Source organism: Ahaetulla prasina, chromosome 1 (genome assembly GCF_028640845.1).
Source record: "Ahaetulla prasina isolate Xishuangbanna chromosome 1, ASM2864084v1, whole genome shotgun sequence".
NCBI lineage: Eukaryota > Metazoa > Chordata > Lepidosauria > Squamata > Colubridae > Ahaetulla > Ahaetulla prasina.
In genome coordinates this window covers 259203772-259215030 of record NC_080539.1, presented here as the reverse complement: position 1 = coordinate 259215030, position 11259 = coordinate 259203772, and positions in this window count along the sequence as shown.

Below are 11259 nucleotides of genomic sequence, written 5' to 3'. Positions count from 1 at the left end.
AGTTCAAGTCCCACCAGGCCCAAGATTGACTCAGTCTTCCATCCTTTATAAGGGAGGTAAAATGAGGACCCAGATTGTTGGGGGCAATAAGCTGATTTTGTATATAATATACAAATGGATGAAGACTATTGCTTGACATAGTGTAAGCCGCCCTGAGTCTTCGGAGAAGGGCAGGATATAAATGCAAATAAATAAATAAATAAAAAAGGTAGTCCTCGACTTACAACAGTTCATTTAGTGACCATTTGAAGTTATAATGGCACTAAAATAAGTGACATGAAGTTTTTCATATTTACAACCATTGCAGCATCCCCATGGTTACATGATCAAAATTCAGATGCTTGGTAACTGACTCATGTTTATGACGGTTGCCGTATCCCAGGGTCATATGATCACCTTTTGCGACCTTCTGACAAGCAAAATCAATGGGAAAGCCAGATTCACTTAGCAACTGTGTCACTAACGTAACAGTTGCAGTGATTCAGTTAACAACTGTGGCAAGAAAGGTCATAAAATGGGGCAAAATTCACTTAACAAACATCTCATTTAGCAATATAAATTGTTGCTGTTGTTATTTGTGAAATTGTGTCCGACCCATCACGACTCCATGGACAACGTTCCTCCAGGCCTTCCTGTCCTCTACCATCCTCTGGAGTCCATTTAAGCAGCAACATAAATATTGGACTCAAAATTGTAAGTCGAAGACTAACTGTATTTTGAAGTCACTTCCAGTGAGGAATGACAAACTGAGATATTATGGCTGAAAGGTAGCTGGATACTGGATCCAGACTGCCAAAAATTCTCTTTAGATGGGAAATCTTTAGATTACCTATGCATCCTCCAGACAGCTGTTTTTAGTGAGCAAAAACTGCTATTTATTGGTCTCTTGCAAACAGTTGGGAGTCATGTGATTCCATTGTGCTCTGAATCATTAATCTAGCCTTTTAGGGGGTCTCAAAGTTCAACCAAACCATCTTTTTAATCACTTTGGAGCTTCCCCCTCACCTTATTGTTTGTTAAAGTTAAAAAAAACCTTCAGAACTGTAAGTTTGGCACTTGCTGGGTGTTTCTCTTCAATTCATTTAAAAAGAAATAAAATTATACATATACGGTTTTAAGAAATTGCTTGACATAGTGTAAGCCGCCCTGAGTCTTCGGAGAAGGGCGGGATATAAATGCAAATAAATAAATAAATAAATAAATAAATAAATAAATAAATAAATAAATAAATAAATAAATAAATAAATAAATAAATAAATAAATAAATAAATAAATAAATAAATAAATAAATAAATAAATAAATAAATAAATAAATAAATAAATAAATAAATAAATAAATAAATAAATAAATAAATAAATAAATAAATAAATAAATAAATAAATAAATAAATAAATAAATAAATAAATAAATAAATAAATAAATAAATAAATAAATAAATAAATAAATAAATAAATAAATAAATAAATAAATAAATAAATAAATAAATAAATAAATAAATAAATAAATAAATAAATAAATAAATAAATAAATAAATAAATAAATAAATAAATAAATAAATAAATAAATAAATAAATAAATAAATAAATAAATAAATAAATAAATAAATAAATAAATAAATAAATAAATAAATAAATAAATAAATAAATAAATAAATAAATAAATAAATAAATAAATAAATAAATAAATAAATAAATAAATAAATAAATAAATAAATAAATAAATAAATAAATAAATAAATAAATAAATAAATAAATAAATAAATAAATAAATAAATAAATAAATAAATAAATAAATAAATAAATAAATAAATAAATAAATAAATAAATAAATAAATAAATAAATAAATAAATAAATAAATAAATAAATAAATAAATAAATAAATAAATAAATAAATAAATAAATAAATAAATAAATAAATAAATAAATAAATAAATAAATAAATAAATAAATAAATAAATAAATAAATAAATAAATAAATAAATAAATAAATAAATAAATAAATAAATAAATAAATAAATAAATAAATAAATAAATAAATAAATAAATAAATAAATAAATAAATAAATAAATAAATAAATAAATAAATAAATAAATAAATAAATAAATAAATAAATAAATAAATAAATAAATAAATAAATAAATAAATAAATAAATAAATAAATAAATAAATAAATAAATAAATAAATAAATAAATAAATAAATAAATAAATAAATAAATAAATAAATAAATAAATAAATAAATAAATAAATAAATAAATAAATAAATAAATAAATAAATAAATAAATAAATAAATAAATAAATAAATAAATAAATAAATAAATAAATAAATAAATAAATAAATAAATAAATAAATAAATAAATAAATAAATAAATAAATAAATAAATAAATAAATAAATAAATAAATAAATAAATAAATAAATAAATAAATAAATAAATAAATAAATAAATAAATAAATAAATAAATAAATAAATAAATAAATAAATAAATAAATAAATAAATAAATAAATAAATAAATAAATAAATAAATAAATAAATAAATAAATAAATAAATAAATAAATAAATAAATAAATAAATAAATAAATAAATAAATAAATAAATAAATAAATAAATAAATAAATAAATAAATAAATAAATAAATAAATAAATAAATAAATAAATAAATAAATAAATAAATAAATAAATAAATAAATAAATAAATAAATAAATAAATAAATAAATAAATAAATAAATAAATAAATAAATAAATAAATAAATAAATAAATAAATAAATAAATAAATAAATAAATAAATAAATAAATAAATAAATAAATAAATAAATAAATAAATAAATAAATAAATAAATAAATAAATAAATAAATAAATAAATAAATAAATAAATAAATAAATAAATAAATAAATAAATAAATAAATAAATAAATAAATAAATAAATAAATAAATAAATAAATAAATAAATAAATAAATAAATAAATAAATAAATAAATAAATAAATAAATAAATAAATAAATAAATAAATAAATAAATAAATAAATAAATAAATAAATAAATAAATAAATAAATAAATAAATAAATAAATAAATAAATAAATAAATAAATAAATAAATAAATAAATAAATAAATAAATAAATAAATAAATAAATAAATAAATAAATAAATAAATAAATAAATAAATAAATAAATAAATAAATAAATAAATAAATAAATAAATAAATAAATAAATAAATAAATAAATAAATAAATAAATAAATAAATAAATAAATAAATAAATAAATAAATAAATAAATAAATAAATAAATAAATAAATAAATAAATAAATAAATAAATAAATAAATAAATAAATAAATAAATAAATAAATAAATAAATAAATAAATAAATAAATAAATACACAGCAAAAGGGTTATTAAAGTCTTGATTTTAGAAAGTTTTTTTGTAAATGGATGATTTAGATGAATTTGAATTAAAAAATTTTGAAGTTAATTAAAAAGACCCTCTCTCATGAGAATTATTTTTTTACTTATATAACAAACTGATTAACAAGTCTTTGAAAGTTTGGACATTGGCACCAGATGGCTACTTTAAAGGAAATATTTGACACTTGGGTCTCAAGCTGTTTAACTCTGCAATGGAATCAAAAGATGTTATTGAAGAGGAACAAGCTTCATTGAATAAAACTGAAATTAAGTTGGATTAAGTTGGACCCACAGAGGTGGCGAAGAGGAGGAGTCTTTGGGGTTTTTTAGATAGGGCATTTTTAAGGGGTGGGAGGGCAAGGGCGGGTGTTGGGGGAAACCCGTTGGGTGGGGGTCCAGTTCCTGCGTGCGCTCGCGGCAGTAAGTTAATAGGTTCGAAGGTCACGGGGGGGGGGTTGTGTTCCGCCGGTTGAGGGTGGTCTTATTTGTACGGTAAGTGGGAGGGGCAGATATGACGGAAGTGGGGGCTCATATCGTTCTTTGGGGGTGCGCGCTGGATGTTTGCAGGCAATCGCGTGCCCCGAGCCCCCAGACTTTTCCCGTTTCCCGGATGGTCAAGACTCTCAGAGCCTGGGCCTTCGGCTGATGCTGTGCAACGCACGGTCCGTGGCCAATAAGGCCCCCCTAATTTATGATCTTATCCAGGGGGGTGCCGCGGACCTTATGGGCGTTACGGAGACCTGGTTGGGCACAGAAGGGGGCGTGCCCCTTGTTGAGATGTGCCCACCGGGTTTCCGTGCATTCCATCAGCCGAGGGCTCAGGGTAGGGGTGGGGGGGTGGCGGTTGTGATTAGAGAGAGTCTGGAGCCGAGGGAGACCACTGTACCTCAGATTGCCGGGTGCGAATCCCTCTTTGTGAGATGGGGTCATAGGTGTCAGATGGGCTTGCTGGTCGCGTACCTGGCTCCTTGCTGCGTGACAGCTGCCCTGCCCGAGCTCCTGGAGGTGCTTGCTGGGGTGGCAGTTGAGACCCCCAGACTTTTAGTCATGGGGGACTTTAACTTGCCATCTTCCGGCTCGTCATCGACAGCAGCTCGGGAGTTCACGGCTTCCATGACGGCCTTGGACCTGACCCAAGTAGTTGATGGCCCTACTCACATTGGGGGTGGCACTCTGGACTTGATTTTTGTCTCTGGTCAGTGGTTGAGAGATCTGGACTTGAAGGAAATAGTCATTGAACCTTTGTCATGGTCAGATCACTCTCTCCTTCGCCTGGACTTTCTGACCGCCATTCAACACCGCAGGGAGACGGAGCCGATACGTTGGTTCCGTCCCAGGCGCCTGATGGACCCGGAGAGGTTCCGGACGGAGCTTGGGCCATTTCCTGAGGGTCTGGCTCACGGCACGGCTGAGGAACTTGTTGCGGCCTGGGAACGGGCCGCGGCGGGGGCCTTAGACCGTGTCGTGCCTTTGCGGCCTCTGACCCGGCGCAGGTCCCAACCGGCTCCTTGGTTCTCCGAGGAGCTGAGAGGGATGAAGCGCCGGAGAAGACGCCTAGAGAGTTCCTGGAGGTCTAGCCGTTCGAAGGCTGATCGGACACTAGTGAAGTCCTATAATAGGGCTTACCTAGTGGCATTGAGGAAGCGAGGCGTAGCTCGCCTCCTCCCTCATTGCATCGGCAGATAACCGCCCAGCCGCCCTGTTTGGGTGACTCGTTCCCTCCTTCACCAGGGGCGGGATGACCCGTTGCAGGGGCGTGCTGAGGAGTTTAACGGTTATCTATACGATAAAATCGTTCAGCTTGGACGGTCTGGACCAAAATTGCGGTGCCTCAGGTGAGATGTCTGAGGGTGGTCTTGGTGACATTTTATGGGATGAGTTTGACCCTGTGGCTCCCGAGGACATGGACAGGTTGTTGGGTAGGTTGAATGCCACCACGTGTTTACTGGACCCGTGCCCCTCCTGGTTGGTGCTGGCCACTCAGGAGGTGACACGGGGCTGGCTCCAGGCAATTCTGGCGCTTCTTTGGTGGAGGAGTCTTCCGGCCGCCTTGAAAGAGGCGGTGGTGAGACCCTCCTCAAGAAGCCTTCCTGGACCCGGCTGTTTTAGGTAATTATCGTCGGTCTCCAACCCGCCTCGCGAAGGTTGTAGAGAGTATGGTGGCATATCAGTTTCCCTCACACCTGGAGGAAACTGTCTATCTAGACCCGTTCCAGTCTGGTTTCTGGCCCGGTTACAGCATGGAGACGGCTTTCTCTCCTATCTCTCCGATCGGTCGCAGACGGTGTTGACAGGGGGGCAGAGGTCGGCTCCGAGGCGCCTCACTTGTGGGGTGCCGCAGGGGTCGATCCTCTCGCCCCTTCTGTTCAACATCTATATGAAGCCGCTGGGTGAGATCATCAGTGGCTTCAGTGTGAGGTACCAGCTGTATGCTGATGACACCCAGCTGTACTTTTCCACACTGGTCCACCCCAACGAAGCTATCGAAGTGCTGTCCCGGTGTTTGGAGGCCGTACGGGTCTGGATGGGGAGAAACAGGCTCAAGCTCAATCCCTCCAAGACAGAGTGGCTGTGGATGCCGGCATCCCGGTACAGTCAGCTGAGTCCACGGCTGACTGTTGGGGGCGAGTCACTGGCCCCGATGGAGAGGGTGCGCAACTTGGGCGTCCTCCTGGATGAACGGCTGTCTTTTGAAGATCATTTGACGGCCGTCTCCAGGAGAGCTTTTTACCAGGTTCGCCTGGTGCGCCAGTTGCGCCCCTTTCTAGACCGGGATGCCCTATGCACGGTCACTCACGCCCTCGTGACGTCTTGCCTGGATTACTGCAATGCTCTCTACATGGGGCTCCCCTTGAAGGGCATCCGGAGACTGCAGTTAGTTCAGAATGCGGCTGCGCGGGTTATAGAGGGAGCCCCTCGTGGCTCCCGTATGACACCTATCCTGCGCAGACTGCACTGGCTACCTGTGGCCTTCCAGATGCGCTTCAAGGTTTTGGTAACCACCTTTAAAGCGCTCCATGGCATAGGGCCGGGTTACTTACGGGACCGTCTACTGCTACCGAATACCTCTCACCGGCCCGTGCGCTCTCACAGAGAGGGACTCCTCAGGGTGCCGTCAGCTAGGCAGTGTCGTCTGGCGACGCCCAGGGGAACGGCCTTCTCTGTGGGGGCTCCCACCCTCTGGAACGAACTCCCCCCAGGACTCCGTCAACTTCCGGACCTCCGAACCTTCCGTCGCGAGCTTAAAACACACTTATTCATCTGCGCAAGACTGGACTAGTTTTTAAATTTATAGGGGTTTTAATTGGTTTTAATATTTATACTATTTTTAATAATTTGGCTTTTAGAATAAGTTTTTTAATGGTTTTCTTAATTTGTACATATATGTTTTTTACTTGCCTGTGAACCGCCCTGAGTCCTTCGGGAGATAGGGCGGTATACAAATACGAATAAATAAATAAATACATAAATAAATAAATATTCAGTTATCCAGATCATGGTTGTTCCAAAGGTGCTTTTCCAAATGGCAACTGGATTTTCTTGGTTTATTCCTTGAAAATGTTTCGCTTCTTATCCAAGAATTCTTCAGTTCTGACTGAATGATGGGGAATAGAAAGATTGATAAATCCGTTTTTGGGACAACATAAAGGAGGTGTTTGGAAATTTGTTTGCCGCTCAAGGAGCTGATGGCTGAAGATTTTTCTCTATGGCTTGAGGAAGAAGCTGGTAAATAGGATGGGAAACTAACTGATTCAATTTCTTTCTCTATCCCTATGATAGAAAAGCTAATAAAAGCCGCCTCTGGTGGCTCAGACTGCTAAGACAGTCTGTTATTAACAGCAGCTGCTTGCAATTACTGCAAGTTCAAGTCCCACCAGGCCCAAGGTTGACTCAGCCTTCCATCCTTTATAAGGTAGGTAAAATGAGGACCCAGATTGTTGGGGGCAATAAGTTGATTTTGTATATAATATACAAATGGATGAAGACTATTGCTTGACATAGTGTAAGCCGCCCTGAGTCTTCGGAGAAGGGTGAGATATAAATGCAAATAAATAAATAAATAAAAAAGGTAGTCCTTGACTTACAACAGTTCATTTAGTGACCATTTGAAGTTATAATGGCACTAAAATAAGTGACTTATGAAGTTTTTCATACTTAAGACCATTGCAGCATCCCCATGGTTACATGATCAAAATTCAGATGCTTGGTAACTGACTCATGTTTATGACGGTTGCCGTATCCCAGGGTCATATGATCACCTTTTGCGACCTTCTGACAAGCAAAATCAATGGGAAAGCCAGATTCACTTAGCAACTGTGTCACTAACGTAACAGTTGCAGTGATTCAGTTAACAACTGTGGCAAGAAAGGTCATAAAATGGGGCAAAATTCACTTAACAAACATCTCATTTAGCAACATAAATTGTTGCTGTTGTTATTTGTTAAATTGTGTCCGACCCATCACGACTCCATGGACAACGTTCCTCCAGGCCTTCCTGTCCTCTACCATCCTCTGGAGTCCATTTAAGCAGCAACATAAGTATTGGGCTCAAAATTGTAAGTCGAAGACTAACTGTATTTTGAAGTCACTTCCAGTGAGGAATGACAAACTGAGATATTATGGCTGAAAGGTAGCTGGATACTGGATCCAGACTGCCAAAAATTCTCTCTAGATGGGAAATCTTTAGATTACCTATGCATCCTCCAGACAGCTGTTTTTGGTGAGCAAAATTGCTATTTATTGGTCTCTTGCAAACAGTTGGGAGTCATGTGATTCCATTGTGCTCTGAATCATTAATCTAGCCTTTTAGGGGTCTCAAAGTTCAACCAAACCATCTTTTAATCACTTTGGAGCTTCCTCACCTTATTGTTTGTTAAAGTTAAAAAAAACCTTCAGAACTGTAAGTTTGGCACTTGCTGGGTGTTTCTCTTCAATTCATTTAAAAAGAAATAAAATTATACATATACGGTTTTAAGAAATTTTCTTTTTTGCAATACACAGCAAAAGGGTTATTAAAGTCTTGATTTTAGAAAGTTTTTTTGTAAATGGATTAAGGATTCAGATGAATTTGAATTAAAATTTTTTTGAAGTTAATTAAAAAGACCCTCTCTCATGAGAATTATTTTTTTACTTATATAACAAACTGATTAACAAGTCTTTGAAAGTTTGGACATTACAGGGCACCAGATGGCTACTTTAAAGGAAATATTTGACACTTGGGTCTCAAGCTGTTTAACTCTGCAATGGAATCAAAAGATGTTATTGAAGAGGAACAAGCTTCATTGAATAAAACTGAAATTAAGTTGGATTAAGTTGGATTTTAGAGAGACTAAGTTGGATTTTAAAATTACAATTTACATGAAAGAAAGGGAAACATTGGGCTGACAAATAGAATTGGATGACTTAAACATTTAAAAAGCTATCGAATAAGCCAAAATAGTGATGTAGATTATTATTGTTTTTATTTTGAATTATAAGGAATTTAATGGAGCTGTTTCACTGGAACTGCTAAGGGATTTTGATAAAAGTGACAAGAATTTTGAGAGAAGAGACAGAGAGATATGGGAAAGCAGCGGTTAGAAATTTGTGGGTTTCAAAGATAGCTGACAGAAAAAAATAAGGAAATGGTTTATTTGATTAGTTTCAAGAAAACAAAAAAAAGCCAATTCTAGTTCCATTTTTGTATGCCTTCTCATCCCCTTTACTTTTAAAAGTCTTTTAAAAGTAAATTTTGAACCAAAAATGTAATCCCAAATTAAATATTTGCACTTGAATGGTTTCATGTACTCCATGTCGTAACAACTCTTAGCATTAATCTTGTCAGGAATTTCTTTAACAGACTTTTCTAAATATTGAGGGGCTAGATCCCACTCAAAGAGTTTAATATCCCTCCTTTTATTTCCGACTTGCACTTTTCTTTAGGTTTTTTTGTGCAAGATCACAATTTTATTTAGACTAGCACAGATTAATCTGGTTAATAACAGGGCACTCAAGCCCTGTTCGCTGTCAGTTTTCTGAATTTTTGAAATCATATTACCACCTGTATTTCATCTTGTGTGCTTCAGTGAACCAATTTCCAATCACTGATCTATTATTATGAGTTAAATCACTGTCAGGGTATACGCAGAATGGAGGTAGTGAGTGGTTTCTAGCCCTTGAATCTTGGGTGGCTGAATGGACTACCTGCTGGATCCCAGTGTTCTATACTTAAGAGAATTACTGGCCTAGACCTGGTAGAAAAGTCTTGCCTCTCAGCCAGTTTTGCTAATGAAACACATACTTTTTATTCCAATGACGGCAGCAGATGTTCAAATGCTCACTGCCATTTACTGTAATAAAGCATGGAGAATCCCAAAGATCAACATTACGCTCATGTATGATAAATGCAAACTATGTCTTTTCCCAAAGGGAGCAAATCTAAATTCTAACCTCCATTAGAAAAACATACAGCTTAACTTTTTGTTTTTTGCATTTATCATTTGAAATGAATAATTTTTAAAGATATCTTGCTCTGGTCCCTAGCAAAACTAGCAAAACAATGCAAACCAGTGCTCTTTGGCTAACTCACAACTACCTGCGTTATTCAAACCTTTTTTTTTCCTATAGTACATGCTCCCCAGCAACATTTTTTTCTTCGTTATTTCTCTGTGATATTGTCTTCTACTCATTTCCAACCATGAGATAAAATTAAACCGGCCTTAGCTGAACTCTTATTAAAGTGCTACTTATCCCTTATTCCCAATATGGTCCAAAGGCAGCTTCAAGATGGAGACAATGTGTTAAGTCTACAATGCTTGTTAATCTGGAGGGAAATCAGGTGGGGGCAGTGATGTGCAATAGAGGCAGGACAGGGATCAGCAATGGAAATGGCAATTTCCACACCAATTATTTTTCTGCCAAGGATGGAAAACCTCAGCTGAGCATTGGAAAAGGCCCCCAAGAGCCTAACAGAATCAGAGTTTGGATAGAAGCCCTGCTCTGGCAGGAACCAAATGCATGTAGGGCACAATGAAAAATAGGGCTGCTCTAAGAGTTAAGATTCCGCTCCTCCCCCACATTTGGTAGAAATTTGAAGGAAAGCTGTATTTCTATGTACAAGAATGTGATTACAGTTCTTTTGTGTAATTAGAGGTTTTGCTTTACTAAAATCCTGAATACAGTGGTGGCAAACTCCAATTCACTTCATGTTGTTTTCTGAATGAGGTGAGAGTTCATAGACAATGGAGGCTTAGAATATGTACAATGTGCATAGCTCCATTCTCTGTCATTGTCTTAAAGTCAGCAGCGGTAAACCACTTCCTTATTATTGTTAAGAAAGCTACTGGATGTGTTTGGTTCTTTAAAATGGACAGACTTCACTTCAGACTGTCTGGGTTCATGCACCAGCTAAGTTAAAATGTGGTCAGCTGATTTATGGATTCAGGCATTGTATGAGTCCCACCAGAATAGTTGCTTTATAATCCCGTCTGAGAAGCAAACTCAGGCAAATTGGTTAATGTGCTAAACTAGAATTCCATATACTGTTCATAGCAAACTTTGAAAAACATGAAATGCCTATTTGTATCCACAAGTTTATTTTATTTATTGAATTTATTTGCTGCCCATCTCAACAACACAACTCTGGCCAGTTTACAATACAATATGTGAAAAAGTGAAAAAAATTAAAAGTTAAAAAATAAAATTAGAAACCAAGATGATGGGCAGCCTGGGGGAGAGAATCTTCTCTATCCCATCAGCCACTACCAATTTAGCGGCAGCAGAGCCAAATTTTCAGGCTCTTCCAGAAGGCCAGGAGTGTGGGGGCCCAATCTCATCTCTGACAGGAGAATATTCCAGAGGGAGGGG